The sequence below is a fragment of the Theobroma cacao genome, chromosome 2 (assembly GCF_000208745.1).
Source record: "Theobroma cacao cultivar B97-61/B2 chromosome 2, Criollo_cocoa_genome_V2, whole genome shotgun sequence".
Classification (NCBI taxonomy): Eukaryota; Viridiplantae; Streptophyta; class Magnoliopsida; order Malvales; family Malvaceae; genus Theobroma; species Theobroma cacao.
In genome coordinates, this window is record NC_030851.1 from 31939327 (window position 1) to 31955569 (window position 16243).

General features: G+C 32.7%; 1 long non-coding RNA gene across 8 annotated transcripts; it reads right to left on the reverse strand.

Annotated features, from left to right (window-relative positions):
• On the reverse strand, positions 8058-15625 carry LOC18609452. 8 transcript variants are annotated; one of them, XR_001926359.1, is made up of 7 exons: positions 15292-15621; positions 14722-15210; positions 14513-14618; positions 14296-14386; positions 13754-13914; positions 12680-12758; positions 8058-9272 (listed from the first exon to the last, which is right to left on the reverse strand). It is a non-coding gene; the product is annotated as an uncharacterized LOC18609452 (long non-coding RNA). The 8 variants fall into 8 exon arrangements; XR_001926360.1 differs by lacking the exon at positions 8058-9272 and having other exon boundaries at positions 12469-12758; positions 15118-15210; positions 15292-15625; XR_001926356.1 differs by lacking the exon at positions 8058-9272 and having other exon boundaries at positions 12469-12758; positions 13754-13909; positions 15292-15498.

A 16243-nucleotide genomic window follows, 5' to 3' on the forward strand; every position in this document is an offset into this window, starting at 1 on the left:
AAACGTTTGATGCCTCAAAATTGATATTTGTTTGTGGTTAATTGGGTTGTTGATGATTTCGAAACTTGGAATGAAAAATGATTAGTTTTGCATAGACCCAAGCATCAGGTCAGTTTGTCTTTGAGATTGATCACTGGACTTAGTTTTGTTTCGATCTTTGGTTTCGTTTCGAACTCCTTCGATTGATGATTGGATTTATCCTTTATTTAGAAATGGATTTTGGATACTCTGACATCATTTTGTTTCTATCCCTTTGATCTTGGATATTCACCTTTTTCATTTGGAAACAAACATTTGAACATTTGGAAATATAAAGCAAAATGTTTTAGTGGAGCTTACTGGAGTTATGAACTTATAGCTAGTGACAGTAGCCATTAGCCATTGTGCAATGCTTAGCTTTGATTGGGTAGTTGATGGAGTCCTACCTTTTTGATTTGGTTTGATTTCGTAATTGATATGATCTTACCTCTTTGGATATACGGTCGATGACTATCGTGTATCCAACGACTTTGGTGCTATTGCATGCTTGATTTGACTGTTCGTGCTATCTAACGCTCCACATGTTGGTTCTATTAGTTTTTTATGATAATAAAATATTTCCATCCATATATGTCTAATATACTTGAGTGTGCAGGACAAGAATTGTATGCCAATGATAAATAAATTATTCGAAGGGACATATCAAAAATTATATGCATAAGAAGCCATAATTAATCAATAAAACAGAAGCTTCGTAGTTGAATAATAAAGGGTTAGTCAGCTAAAATTCAAATCAGAAGTTGGTGGGCTCAAGAGTATTGAGAAACAAAAAAGACTTAGTCGACCAAGAAATGGGCTAGTCGACTAAGAGTCTACTGCCAAAAATTTGGACTTCAAGATAGAACCAACTTAATCGACGAAGAAGATAGTTACTCGACTAAGAGTCTATTGCCAGAAATTTGGACTTCAAGATAGAAACAACTTAATCGACTAAGAAGGAAGTTAGTCGACTAAGTGCTCACTGCTAAAAACTGAGATCAGAAAATAGAAACGACTTAGTCGACTAAGAGCGCAGTTTTTCAACTAAGATCATTCTATCAAAAAATTTGAATTGAGCATTAGAAGACAGATTAACATCCAGAACTGCCACCAAATTGTTTTGCAACGGTCAAAACTACCTAACACCTATCAGAACTGATTTTTCAAGTATTTAAGAGGCTTCCAACGGCTAGAAAAGTAATAAAGGCTTCCAAGAACAAAAAAAAGCTTAAAAATCAGCAAAAACTCTCTGCATTCTTCTATACTTCACGCCTATCCTTGTAAAAAATTCAAGCACTTCACTTTGTACCACTTAAATCAAGTCAGTGATCATATGTACACATTTATTTCTCTTTATCTTGTATACTTAGAGTGTGTGAGACACTTTAAGGGATTTATTCAAGCTTGGATTGCTTGATTAGGTGTATAAGTTCTAACTTAACCCAGAAAAGTTAGTTGTTGGGTTTTGGTTGATCCAGGTAAAAACCATTGTGAAAGATTTTGGTTATGCTTGGTAAAAGCCATTGTAAAAGTTTGGTGAAAACTTGTGAATTTCACTGTTCATAGTGGATTGGTTTGGAAAATCCTTGATTGAACAATCAAGGTAATGGATGTAGGTCTTGGATCGAACCACTATAAATTCTGGTGTGATTGTCTGCTTTGTTTTTAGTTTTTCATTCATCTTTAAATCTTTTTTTTACCTTGCATTTGTCCTCAATTAGAAGTCAATTTTAGTAAAAGCCAAAAAGTGTTATTTGCCCCCCCTCTAGCACATTTACTTGGGACCAACAAGTGGTATCAGAGCAAGTTCCCTGTTTTTAAGGTCTAACACCCTTTGGGAAGATCCAAATGGCTTTTCAAAAATCAGTAGTAGTTGAGGAACAATCAACAAACAAACCACCTCTGTTTGATGGTTCAAATTACCCATATTAGAGTACTAAAATGTCAATATACATTAAAGCAATTGATTATGAGATGTGGGATGTCATAACTGATGGTCCCTTTATTCCTTCAACCTTAAATGTTGTGACCAACGAGATGATTCCTAAGCCAATGTCTGAATGGATCGAAGTTGAAACCAAAAGAGTCCAACCAACTTTAAGGTAATCAATACACTGCATTATGTTTTAACCCCAACTGAATTCAACAATGTGTCAAGCTGTACCACAACTAAACAAGTTTGAGATAAACTTAAGATTATTCATGAAGGGATTTCACAAGTCAAGGAGTCCAAGATAGCTCTCTTAACCCATAATTATGAGATGTTTAAGATGGAACCTGGTGAAGATATCACCAGCATGCTAGATAGATTTACAAATATCATAAATAAATTGAGTTAGCTAGGCAAACTAATTCCTGAACATGAAATTGTTAAAAGACTTCTTAGAAGCCTACCCAAAAATTAGAAACCAAAAGTGACTGCCATCCGTGAAGCCATGGACTTAAATGTCATAACTCTGGGTGAAATTTGTGGTTTTTTCCTCACTCACGAGCTGGAGCTTAAGGAAGAGGAAAAGGAAGACAAAAGATAAGCAAAGGAAAAAAAGAAAAGTATTGCCTTAAAAGCTAGTATCCTTGAAAAAGAATTGGATAGTCTATCTTGTGATGATGATGAGGAGCTGGCTATGGTTGCAAGAAGGTTCAAAAAACTTATGGGCCAAAGAAACTGAAGATTGGCTAGAATATGGTATATAAAAGATCAAAGCTCTACATGAAAAATAAAAAGTAAAAATAAGTCTAATAAAAAAGAAAAGCTTACATGCTTTGAATGCAAAAAGCTAGGACACTTCAGGTCTAAATGCTCCATGCCAAAGGAAGAAATGCCAAAGAAAAACAAAAGATCAAAGAAAGCAATGGTGGTTGCAACCTGGTTAGATAGTGATACCTCAAGTTCTGATGATGAAGAAGAAAAAATGGAAGAAAGAGCTAGTCTGTGTCTGATGGCAAGGGATGATGAATCCGAGGTATCTTCATCCCTTTGTGATATTTCAATTGATGAATTACAAGAGAAGTATAAATATCTTTATGATGAATTTGAGAAACTAGCATCAAAATATAAAACTTTGAAAAGAAAAACTACATCTCTTAAGACTGATTTACAAAAGATAAAACATTACTTCAATTTTGCTTTTGAGAAAGAAATTTTCTGTAAATTGGATTAGAGCATTCAAAAACAGATTTTGAAACTGTAAAATTAAAATTGAAAAACAAAACAGAAGCCTTGCAAAAGGCAGTTGAAGAAAATGCCAAACTTAAAAGTTTGAAGAAAGAAACATCAAGGAGGAACACATACTTTAAGAAAAATTTTGATAATGTGTCATCTAGATGTTATAACTGTGGAAAATTTGGACATATATCTTACGACTGCTATAGAGATAAAAGCATGCAAAAAACAAGAAAAACTTGGGTTCCAAAAGGATCTTATATTGCAGCTAACCTTCAAGGACCCATCAAAGTATAGGTACCTGTTAAGAAAAACTGAAAATATGTTTTGTAAGTTAAGCTGAATCTAAAAGACACATGTTCAAGAGCTCAACTAAAGGAGAAGGAACCATGGTTTATGGACAGTGGCTGCTCAAGGCACATGATTGGAAACAAAATGCTGTTTGGTCAGCTGGACAAGAAAAATGGAGGTACCGTTTCTTTTGGTGATGATTCAAAAGGTACAACTTGTGGTATTGGAACCATTGGTAAGAACTCTCAAGCTCGAATTAGTCATGTGTTACTGGTTAAAGGTTTGAAACACAATTTATTGAGCATCAGCCAATTATATGATAAAGGTTTTAAGGTATGCTTTGACTCAAATAAATGTGAAATGATAGATATAAGTACTAACAAAGTTTCATTTATAGGAAAACAAATTAAGAATATGTATGTTATATTTCTTGAAGATCTTGAGGTGAATTGTGAAACATGTCTTATAGCAAATGTTGAAAATGATGGCCGGTTATGGCATAGGAGACTTGGACATGTGAGCATGCATACCATCTCAAAATTGATAAGAAAAAATTTGGTTATAGGATTGCCTGAACTTAAATTTGAATATGATCAAATTTGTGATGCATGCCAACTAGGAAAACAAGACAGAACATCTTTCAAAAGTAAGAAAAATTTGGTTATAGCTTTATCCCTATGAGGCAAGCCATAGATAACATCATAATAGCCCAAGAAGCAATATACACAATGATGATAATGAGAAGGATTGAGGGAGCAAAAGCAATAAAAATTGACCTTGAGAAAGCTTATGACAGATTGAAATGGAGTTTTCTGCAAGAGGTCTTAGAGGAAATTGGCCTACCATCCGAGTGGCTGACCCTCATAATGTTTACTATGAAAACACTCACATTTTCCATTATTTGGAATTGTAAGACAACAGATTCTTTCTCACCTACAAGAGGCATCCAACAAGGTGACCCTCTTCACCCTATTTGTTTCTTATTTGTTTGGAAACACTTTCACGTCCAATTGAAAGTGCAATTCATATGGGAGACTGAAAGCCATTACAATTGACAAAAAAAGGTCTTATGCTCTCTCATATATGTTTTGCGAATGACCTGATGTTATTTGGTATTGCCTCAGCAAATCAAGTGAAAGCAATGATGTAAGTTCTTCATCAATTTTGTAAAGCTTAGGACCCAAAGTCGTCTTTCAAAGTCTAAGCTCCTTGTTTCTTTCAATATTAACAGTGCAAAAGCCAACAAATTAAGGTTACAGAAATACCTTTGACAAAGGACTTTGGGAAATACCTTGGTACACCAATGTTACATGGGAGAATCAAGGGAGAAACATACTCTAAGTTGGTTTGAAAGATAAAGCTACGATTAGAGGGATGAAGTAACCGGAACCTTTCAATGGCATGGAGAATTGCACTAGTTCAATTAGTAACTAGTATGATGGCAACCTCCCTAATGAAGACATCCTTGCCACTAAACAAAACTATTACAGAGATAGATTGTTTGAATCAAAATTTCATCTAAAGTCATATGGGAATACAAGGAAAATCCATGCACTTAGTTGGGATAAGCTTTGTGCAAAAAAAAAGGAATAAAGGGCACTACAGATTCATGAAACTAGAAAATTCAACTTAGCCTTACTTGCGACATGATTTTATGTCAGTAACAACTAAGCCAACTGATTCACATGTGTGGAAAAGTATCTTGAAGAGTAAAACAATACTTGAATAAGGCTTAGGAAAAAGCGATGTAAATGTGTTGTCGGTTTAATACATGTAACTACACATGGCATACAAATGATATAAAGGCAAGTTGAGTATCGTTTCTCATAAAGATTTGCACCTACTCTTACTAAGTATTAATTTTATAACAAAATCTATCCTATCCAAGCACTCGATTTAAATGCTTAATTATCTAAAAGCAATTACTAAAACTAAGTAAATAAAAGAAAAATAAAATTTCACTAAAGAAAAATACTAATTCAAAAGCCTAGGATCATGGTGTCTCTTAATATTTCATTTGAATTTAATCATTCTCCTTAACTTAGACTAATGGATTGCAAGGCTAACTTAAAATCCATTTTATGTACAAGTCTCTATCGAGATCTTGCACACATTCCTTTCAAAACTAACTCCATATGTCTATGCAAATTAATTAGAAAATGTTCATTACGTTCATGTTCTAATTTGGCTACCTAAGGTATTTAGGTATATATCTATCCTAAATATGAAACTATTACCTAACTCCGAAGTGAATCGAACATAGGCTATTCAAAACAATGGTTTATTCTAAACTCCCTCTATCGCGTTGCATTCAGAGATCCAAGACATTTCAACTGGTGATCAAGCAATGAAAAGCACTAAGTACAGAATTGAATAAACCATTCAATATCCATTAATACTATGCAAAGAGAAATCATATATTAAAACTATATAATGAAATAGCCCATAATCCTAAAAAAAAATTAGTTCATCATTTTTTCTACAGCAAACATAGTCATTTCAAAAGAAAATATCATTTTCACAGTAAAAGAACAAGGAAGAAATGAAAAATAAAAGGAATATCAAAGCCTCTTTCGATTCTTGATCTTCGGTTACCTCCGATTTCTTCTCGTTTCTCTTGTTCGAAAGCTTTTTTCTTTTCTCTCAAAAATTGCTGTTCATTCACTCTTTGAGTCCCCTCATTCAGCTACTAAAAATCACATATTTATAGCCTACAAAAAACCTTAAAAATTCAATTTCTGATTGGTTGCAATTTCATAATCCATGTTAGAGCACCGATACCTTATTCTATGGGCATCGTGGTGCAGCTGCCTTGTATATTTTTTTTCATTGTTCTTCAACTAGCCCCTCGATGCTCTTCCTTAGGCGTTGTGGCATTGGCCTCTCGAGAGTTTGTATGAGAGCATAGTTGCTTCCTTGGCACTACTACCATGAGTTTTGCAAGGTCGTGGCACTGCTCCTTGTGTTGCCTTGGTGCAAAACTACTGCAGTGCCTCATTTTGAAGCATGATTTTCTCCTACCTCGAGGTTGATTTGGTGAAATGGTAAACATGAAAGTTGTACATCTACTCTTAGATTTCCTATGGTCCAAGAATCACATTGATTGAATCTTTGTAGCTCAAGTTTTGTCTGAATTACCACAATATATTCAATGAAAATCTACATTTAGTCGCCATTGCATAGTTAATCACCATTTAACTTTATGCACTTAAAAACCTACAAACATAAGGACTAAATTAGTATTGGCTTAAAATAAGACTTTCACATGAAAATAACTAAAATTACTTGAATTAGACTAAATTAAAATGCTTTAAACTAATCAACTAAAAATATAAAAATTGTCTAAAAACTACTTGAAACACAAGGACTTAGCTACATTAATATCCCAAAATGTGGCTAAATAACTCTATATAATAGAGTAATCATACCCCCAAACTTAATATTTTGCTAGTTCTCGAGAAAAAACTATAACGACACAATGTAGTTGAAGACATCAACTATGAGATTGCCCCAATTCATTGATCACCCTTATTTTCCTCATAAATTGCCTTGTCTTCCTAACTCTAAACAAAGCATGGATATTATCTAAGTTCATATTTCATCCAAATGCATGCTCATTTTTCGAATGGGTTTTCATGTGTGTGTGAAGTTTCTTACAATGAATATCATGCACTTTGGAATGATTATGTTCATGCAAATCTCAATGAGTTTAGAATTTCATATGTTCATTTTTCACCTCCCTCTTCACTAATGCAGGCCATCAGTTAGCTATGGATCCTTAAGACTTTATTCAGCTTATGATGTTTGGCTAGGGTTAAGGCATCATATAGGATATATTAAGTAACAAATCACCCTAGGCATATGATTACTCTAGGATCTATATAGCCTTATCTTCCTTCACCAAGTACACCTTTTTCTTTATTTTCACTTTTCATTCATCAAGCATTTTTTTTCTAAATTCAACAACCCCCCAAACTTGTTTTCTACAATTTTAGTAGAATGAATGCTTCTCATCGTGGTTGAAATTTTTCTCAACTCATCCTTTCTACCTTTTCAACATTTGATCCATATATAATTCCTTAAACAGTGACATGTTTAAGAGAAAGGGTAGTGGAATTGAAAATTTATTTACAAGCTAAGATAATTTATTTATGGTTGACAAAGAGAACGATAAATTTAGGCTTAAAGGGGTGTACTAGAGAAAAAATTTAACTAGGTTAGCTCGAAAGGCCTAATTGATCCAAAGATAGACTAAGCCATTTCCTAGCTAAATGTAACCTAGAATTTCGCCTTAAGGAAAGATCAAACAAATTCTAAAATTCTAAACGTAGTTTAAAGATTCACACTCACATAATCATTCTTTACATGTACATCATGAAACAATATAAGAAACATGGTGCTCAAATATGGAAATCACATTCTAAAATGATGTTATGCACAAGAATTCCACATAATATTATGACAATATTCATGCTTGTTAAGTATGAAAAGAATAACCAGGCAACTAGTTTTCATCATTGGATAGGTAAATCAATTTTTATTAGTGCACAAAATCTAGCTTAATATTTCAATACATTCCTAATCCTAACATGCAAACTGACTAGTTTAATCATAAACGCAATATAATAAAAGAAAATACAAAAATCCCCCCCCCCCAAAAAAAAAAAAACTTAAAGTGAACATTGTCTCTAATGTTCTTGAAAGTCAAAAAAGTGAAAACTCCCCCAAACTTGCAAATGAAGTCAATCATCATCCTCCTTCGTAGTAGCATCATCATTATCAGCCAAGGTGGGAACCGCGAGCAACATGGGGAAGGTAGCCATGTCCATGCTAACATGCTCGGCATATGCCCTCATCATCTCTTCAATGGCTTTTAAACACTCTACTTGGTCATCCATGCGATGCTCAAGCCATTCCATTCATTAAGACATGGAAAGATTTTGGGTACGCCACTGTGGCTGAGGTGCAGCAAATGAACTTCCTCCAATAATAGTTTGTTTACATATGGATAATCCCACCATCCAATGAAATCTTCGAATGTAACAACTCTTCATTTGGTGACCAAACAACTCTGGCTTGACGGCACAAAGCAATGATCAAGAATGGATACCACAATCCGCCATGTAGTAAATAGGTTGACATGATAATGTTGTTGAAGATCAATTGCCCAATGTTAATAGATTTCCCAATCATAATTGTATACAAGAGGATCATTCAATCCTTTTGTCACAATGCTCAAGTGATTCATAGGAAGCATCTTTACAACTAAGAAATGATACCATACTTTGTAGTCATTATCCATGGCATTAGCTTTGAAAGAAATTGGAACACCCTTGTGCAATTTCCATTCAGTACCCACAATGCTAAATGCCCCTAGAACTTCATCCAAATCGACTTCACCATTCACAAATTAGCCATACTCATCGTTTTCAATGTCAAGTGTGTTGTAAAATTGATTAATAGTGTGAGCATCGAAAGATAGCTGACGTCTTCAAATGAATGGTCACCCATCATCATGTTTAACAGCATTGGCATAGAATTTCAAAACAACAGGCATTACCGCTACCTCTAGCTGGGCGTAAAATTCCTCCCATTGCCATGCATCGATAATATTGTAGATGTCAAGATAAAGCCCTCTTCGAACATTGATGCCATCCTCTAGTATTGGGAATTTTTGCAATAGGGACTAGATGTTGCGCTTCTCAACTTCGACCAAAACAAACTTATTATGATCAAAACGACTTCTATATCCACTAGCATGTGTTCTTTTCTTTGGTGCATGGTGATTATCTGAACACACCTAAACAACAAGCAATTTTCAACCACAACTAGTTAGCATAACATGGGTATTAAAACCCAGTAGGCATAGAATGTTCGAGACTAACTACTTAATATCGCAATAATTTGAATAGCATTAAACTTATCATAATATTTGAATTCATTCTTAAAGGAGATTTTTAGTACTATTCACAATACCCATTTCATGAAAATTCACATTTAAGCACATAACTCAAAAATTGATGAAACTTATACACTACATTATCAAATTTAGCATATGCTTATCAACTCTAAGTAAAAACCCATCTTTAAAACACAAATCCATCCATAAAAGATAATTAGACAAAGAAATGGATTACTTACCTCAATTTCTTCCACTTAAATGCTTCTACTGAAGTAGAAATGTACTAAGATTCTTTAAACTCAAGGTTTGATGCAAAGGGATTGGCGTTTGGGAGTGATTTTGTAGTGGGTAAGTGAAAAAAGTATGAAATTTTTCAAGTGGGGTAAAGAGAGATGACAAGTGGTTAGTGAAGGTTCAAAAATTAAAGGAAAAGTGGATTTTATAAGGCCATGGGCCTGGCACATACTTGGTTGAGCTACGGGCCACTACTTAACTATGCTCTTAAAGACCTATCGGATACGAAAGTTAATCTACCTGTAGCTAGTTACTGTGATGAGTTTGGAAACTAGGATTTGTAGCAAATTGAGCAGGAGTTACCTAGAAACATTATGTTGATGATAGTGGCGGTAATGATTAGCCTAGCTAGCGATGAAGAAGATAAAGCTCTTTAGTTTCCATCAACCAATGGGATATTTTCTGTCAAGTCAACCCATGAGTTACAAATTAATAACAACTTCCAAAAAACTAGTTATTGACAGCAGATTTGGAAATCTTATAGTTCTCGAAAGGTGCGGGGTTTTTAATGGAGATTAATGCATGAATCATTACCGATTGCAAAGTGTGGACATATTAGCTCCATGCCCTTGTTGCCTAATTCATATGGAAACAACTATCTCAACAAGAAACTATGGTTACAAATAGATTCTAAGCTCATACAGAGTAATTTTTTCTCCCTTGATTTACAGAGTTGGGTGGTAGGTAATATGAGGAGTGATAAGGTAGATAAGGGAATACCGTGGGGTACTATTTTCATGCATACTACATGGTTGCTATGGTATTAAAGGAACGTATCTATCTTTGATGCTTTTTTGTTTGGCCAAATAATGCATGGCAACAAATATGGACCAAATCAAAAGAAGTCCGGTATAATTTGAGGAAAGAGCAAGTTATGATGAAGAAAAAGACCTTAGTAGCTTAGAAATCACCAAACCATTCCTATGTCAAGCTCAATGTGGTTAGAAGTGCTAGAGGTCAATCAGGTATGGCGACAACAGGAAGGATAGTTAGAGATGAAATAAGAAATTAACAACTAAAATTCACATATAAAATTGGCATTTCTTTTTCTCTCAAAGCAGAACTATGGGCATTATATGAAGGGTTAAAATTGTGCTGCGACAAAGGTTTCAAAAGAGTTCGAATGGAATCGGATTCTTTGTTAGCAATTCAGAAGATCTGTAATCAAGGTTCACAATTAGAACCAAACACACTACTAATCAAGGACATTAAAGAGCTATTGCATTAGTCTTGAGACAGCACTATATCTCACATCCATCGCAAAGTGAATTAGTGTACTAATTAGATGACCACTCATCATAAGGATCTACCCCTAGGGTTACATATTTTAGATTCTACACCAACTAGCATTAGAATAATTTTTTAAGCAGATACTTTAAGCGTATCTTGACCTATAATGATGTAATAAGTATTTTTTATAATTTCCCACTATATATAAAAAAATAATAATAAAATAAAGAGAGAGATCTTTCCATTACTTAGTAAATGGTAAGAAAATTTTTAATGTATCAAGGGTAGACTTGACCACAAAAATACTAAGCTTCATAAGTTTCTTGGACCAAACTTGTAAAAAGATTTGAAGTTTTAGGCCCAACCCAAACAGTTATTTATGAGTTATACCAAGCTTATTTTTCTTCGAATGGCAAGTGGGCCAAAGGAAATGCTTAGACCATTAATATATAATCTTAAAGCTATATTGGCCCTAACTCATCTTGTTGTCATTCTCGTTTCGTAAAATGGGCTAATGAATTCAGTCGATAGAAATTAAAATATTTTATTTGGCCAATGATAACACGATACGACATGTTTGAACAAAGTATTAAGTAGGTCTTCTCTTCACTTATACATAATCTAATTCCCACTTATTGGTTTCTAGTAAAACAGCAAAGGAATAAAAAAAGAGTGAGTTTTTATTTTGCATGTAAGTTGCATGTAAATTTTGTTATGTTATCTTAATTATTTCATTAAAAATGTAATCAAGTATTTGATTCAATGATTAATATATAATTTTTTATTTAAAGAGTAAGTTTCTAATATTTCTTTTTTTCACATAAAAATAATTATTTCGTTGAAAATGAAACTATTTGAAAGTTACTCTAATGAAATAAGTATCATATAAATATGCATTGTATTTAATCATTCTCGTATGAAAAAAATTTTTTTATCACATTTATATATAACTAGTTGATGAACCGCGCTTTGCAGCAGAAGTTATTATTTTACAATATAATTTGTTGATTATTTTGAGTAATTAAGTAATTTTTGAGTAATATTTCATTCATGAATTGAGTAATAGAGTAATTGTGAACATGAACGTATGAAAAATGTTATTATTGATATTAACAATATTTTGTGACATAATAATAATTGTAAATAATGACGAAGCACATTTCTTTTATGTAGAATACAAGTTAAAGAGATTGCTAATGCAAATTTAAATAAAAAAATTGGTAAGAAAAGATCGAAAAATAAAATAAGAAATTAGACATAAAATTTGTACAAAAAGTGTTGAAATTGCATTCAATGCATTATCTTGCATTTCAGCATAAACAAACTCAACAAATTTACCTATCCCATTCCCATATGATAGATATAACACTTTAGCTTTTCTCTTAACTTTTGCATGTTGACCATGAGTAATTAAAAAAACCTTTTAAAATCTCCAACTTGATAAACGGATATTTAAGAAGAAAAATAGATATTTAAGAAGAGAACATTGACATGTTCTACATAAGCATTTGAAACAAAGGGTTTCTATAATTAAAATTAATATCCTAACGCTTCTCTCAAAGTCATGAACTGTATTTTAATTCCAATACTGTTTAAATTCATAAGTTTAAACTACTTAAAGAACAGCTCAAGGAAATTAGAAATATAGCTATACAACCTTGCAATGCTTTATATTCCATTAATTTAAGACGCATATTCCCTTATAAATAGCATGACGATAAATAAAAAAATCACTAATTAGAACTAATCAGCCAACGTTTTTCAACCTTTTCAATGTATACCTTCATAAATTTAGCACCTCCAAACGACATTGGGAGACATGTTGCTTTTCCATCTTTAATGCGCATACCATGAACTATCCTGCAAATTCCAAAATTAACAGGTTACACATATGTATTTCTATTATAGCACGCACACCATCCAAAAGATTGCAGTTTTAATTGGTCAAACGAAATACACAATATTTCATGCTTGAGACGATATATCACAATTTTTTTATCTAGATGGAATGATAGGTAAAACTTGTCTAAAATCAAATCCTAACAATAATATTTTGTCACCAAAATTTCGGTCAAATTCTCAAAATCATCAACATTCATAATGTTTTGAAGACTGCCTTTTAACATGCATTAATCATTGCATGCAAACATTTGGATACGAAACTAACAAAAAATATTTAACAAAACAATCTGAAAAAAGAAAAAAAAAAAGCTAAATACCTGCAATAGAACAACAACAAAAATAGCACAGACACTTACCTTCATTACAACTATTAAAACACAATGAGATGAACCTCATAACATGGAAACAATGAAAAAAATAAGAATATCAAATCAAAATCACTCGAAAACACAGTGCTCAAAATATCCTAGCACTAAAGAATAATATATTACTATTAAAATTAACATAACCAAAGATAAAAAAGTTAAATATAATCTATAAAACTAAAGTATTAAATTACTTGTGCACAAAAAGTGCCAAAAAACTTCAAGAACGCAGCATTAAACCAAAAAAAACAGAGGTAATAGCTCAAGCAATATGAAAAAAAATGTTTTTAGTTTTTCTTCCCCGAACTCATGATTATAACCGCTTTCAATCACCTTCACAAAGCCCAATACTTTCATCCTACCCTAAAAATGTTCTAAATAAATGAAAAAAAAAAGTCTTAAGAGATTTGATGGCTTGGTGGAAATAGCAAACCCTTCCCATGGAAGATCCAAATCCAAGTTTGATTCTTTTTGCACGTTGAAGGTATGTAGGATTAAGATATACCGCCGAATTCAAAATTGACTCGAATCCGTTGACACATAAAGTTAAGTTCAAAATAAGTGTAATATACATATTCAAGGTACCACCTGAAACCGAAAGAGGGAAGAAAGCCAATCAAGTATGGCATTTACTAGTTTAACCCTCACTTTAAGGGTATCATCGGGAGGAACATTAGATGTCATATGAACTCTGAGCATAAGGAGACCTTCCACATTTCATATAGCATGAAGTACTAATTCAATCTGCACTGTTTATGGGAGAAATATTACCATAGTGAAATTAGACAATAAAAAAGACTATCCCTATAAGCAAGCAAAATAATATTATAGATTATGTAAACTAAAATAATTTGTTAATCATAATGAAACTGTTATAATTTTAAAGCCTCAGTACATCATTCATTATGTCAAAATCTCCATCAGCGTCAACTGATGACGGGCCTATTAAGCACTATTGGTGGCTAAACCTTACCAAAGGGCAACAGGGTCATCTTAAATATTTGGTCCATTGACTTACTGCGTTTTACCTCTATACAATTTCATTTAAATAAAGTCGAGAACCCAAAAGACAAAATCATCAATTGAATTAATAAATAGTTGAAAAATAAAATCAAGATAAAAAGACTCACAGAGATCCATGATGTGATTCCCGTAAATTTTTTTTTGCACATAGAAACACCTTGCTTCCTTTCTGTCCCTTTTCATGGGATATTCTTTCAACTGCATTAGTGCCATATATGCAAAACAGAAACTTTATAAGACAAGGAACAAAAGGGGGAAATGGAAAATATTTAATAAAATACATAAAAAATATTCCTAACAAAACATAAAGCCATCCAAACATACATAGTTAATGAGGAGCTACTATTTGTTTTGCCTAACTGCAATCAAGAACATGGTCTACCACCTGCTCTTCCTTTATACTCTCGCCTTGCTTTTATCACGACAACAGCTACATTTATAAAAAATAAAAAATAAACGAAAAGAAATATTAATTCCAAAATATAGTGAAGTACATAGAGAAAGTAAATTAGGGAAGGGTTAGGGTTTGGTACACTAGGCGATGACGTCTTCCATCACTACAGAATCAGCTTGCAAAAATCAACAAACTCAATGAAACAATCCCATACTCCCGGATCAGTTTTCAAATAAATCCCAACAATGACAGCAAGACAAAGGCCATAAAATGAAAATCAGCAACAAAGCTTGCAACCAAAAATAGCTAGACATAGTCACCAATAAAACATAAACAGCAAAGAAAAGGCAATCGAGCCAATCAGAGATAAAAAAATCCAAAAGAAATAACACTAGCAAAAAAGATGGAACAGAATGTCGTTCATTTTAGAAAATGACCAAGGCACCATCAAAGAGACTACAACAAAAAACAGAGAACTTTTCAGTAACATGATAAATGAAAGAAAAAATCAGCAGAGAAAGAATTAAGGCATAACCATCAGCAGATCTTCAATCTTGCCCACATCGGCAATACCATTCCCAGATCTTGGGTAGTGAACAATTTTCCATTTCTGAATAATCAATCCAACCTTGAATAATCAAATATTGTTTGCAATTTAGAAATATAATCAAAGAAAACTGAAAAAATATTTAAAGAAACCCAACTTCACCTTAAGAATACCCAGCAAACCACAGTGAAAAGCTGAACGAATACCAGCAACAACACAGCAACGTTGAAGGGAGAGGGAAGCAAAGAAATACGGGCGGCAAACCCAAAGAACAAAAAACAAAAGAAGAAGATAGATGCAAAAAATAAAAAAGAAGGCAGAGGGAAGCAAGGAAAACACGGGCGACAAGCCCAAAGAACAAAAAACAAAATAGGAAAAAAGATGTGAAAAGTCCAAATTATCTTTCTGAAAATACCAAAAAAACCAAAACAGGTATCTGGAGGGACATGTACGTAAGATACATCATATTAAAATTAAGAGAGGATGTAGATGTAGATATAGATTTTATCATGGAAACATTGAAACTTTTATGCATGAGATCATGTAAGTTCTAATAGTAGAGAAAACTAAAAAGAAATCACATTTATATAGAATCTAGATGTACATAGAAATGATTATTCTATCTCCATATATATTCGTTAAGAGTGAAATGCAAGTGCAATATGTTTTCATTTTCTTTTATCTTTTTATCTACCTTGTAAAGCAAAAAGGGCAGCATTGCAAACTTGGTCAATTCTTATCGAGGGGCTAAAGGCTAAGGGGAATAAGGTTTGAAAATTTTTAAAACTAATGCAGTTAATATTTAATATTTTTATTTTATTTTTTAAATTTAAATATTAAATATAAAATTATAACGTATAAAACATAAATAGAAAGGAGAAGATAAAAAAAAATTTACCTCCTTTTAATGTCACACAATGATGGTGGTGAGTGGTTTTTGTCCTTCCTTATACCAGCTCAAAAGTTAATAAATCTCTTTTGAAAAATAAAGTGTTTCAATAATAAATTACAAAAAAAAGAGTAAAGTAAAGTAAAAGAATAAAAAAAAAAAAAAAAAGAGAAAAATGTGTAGAGAAACTTAACAATTAAGGTAAAGTTGAATAGGGTTTGTGAA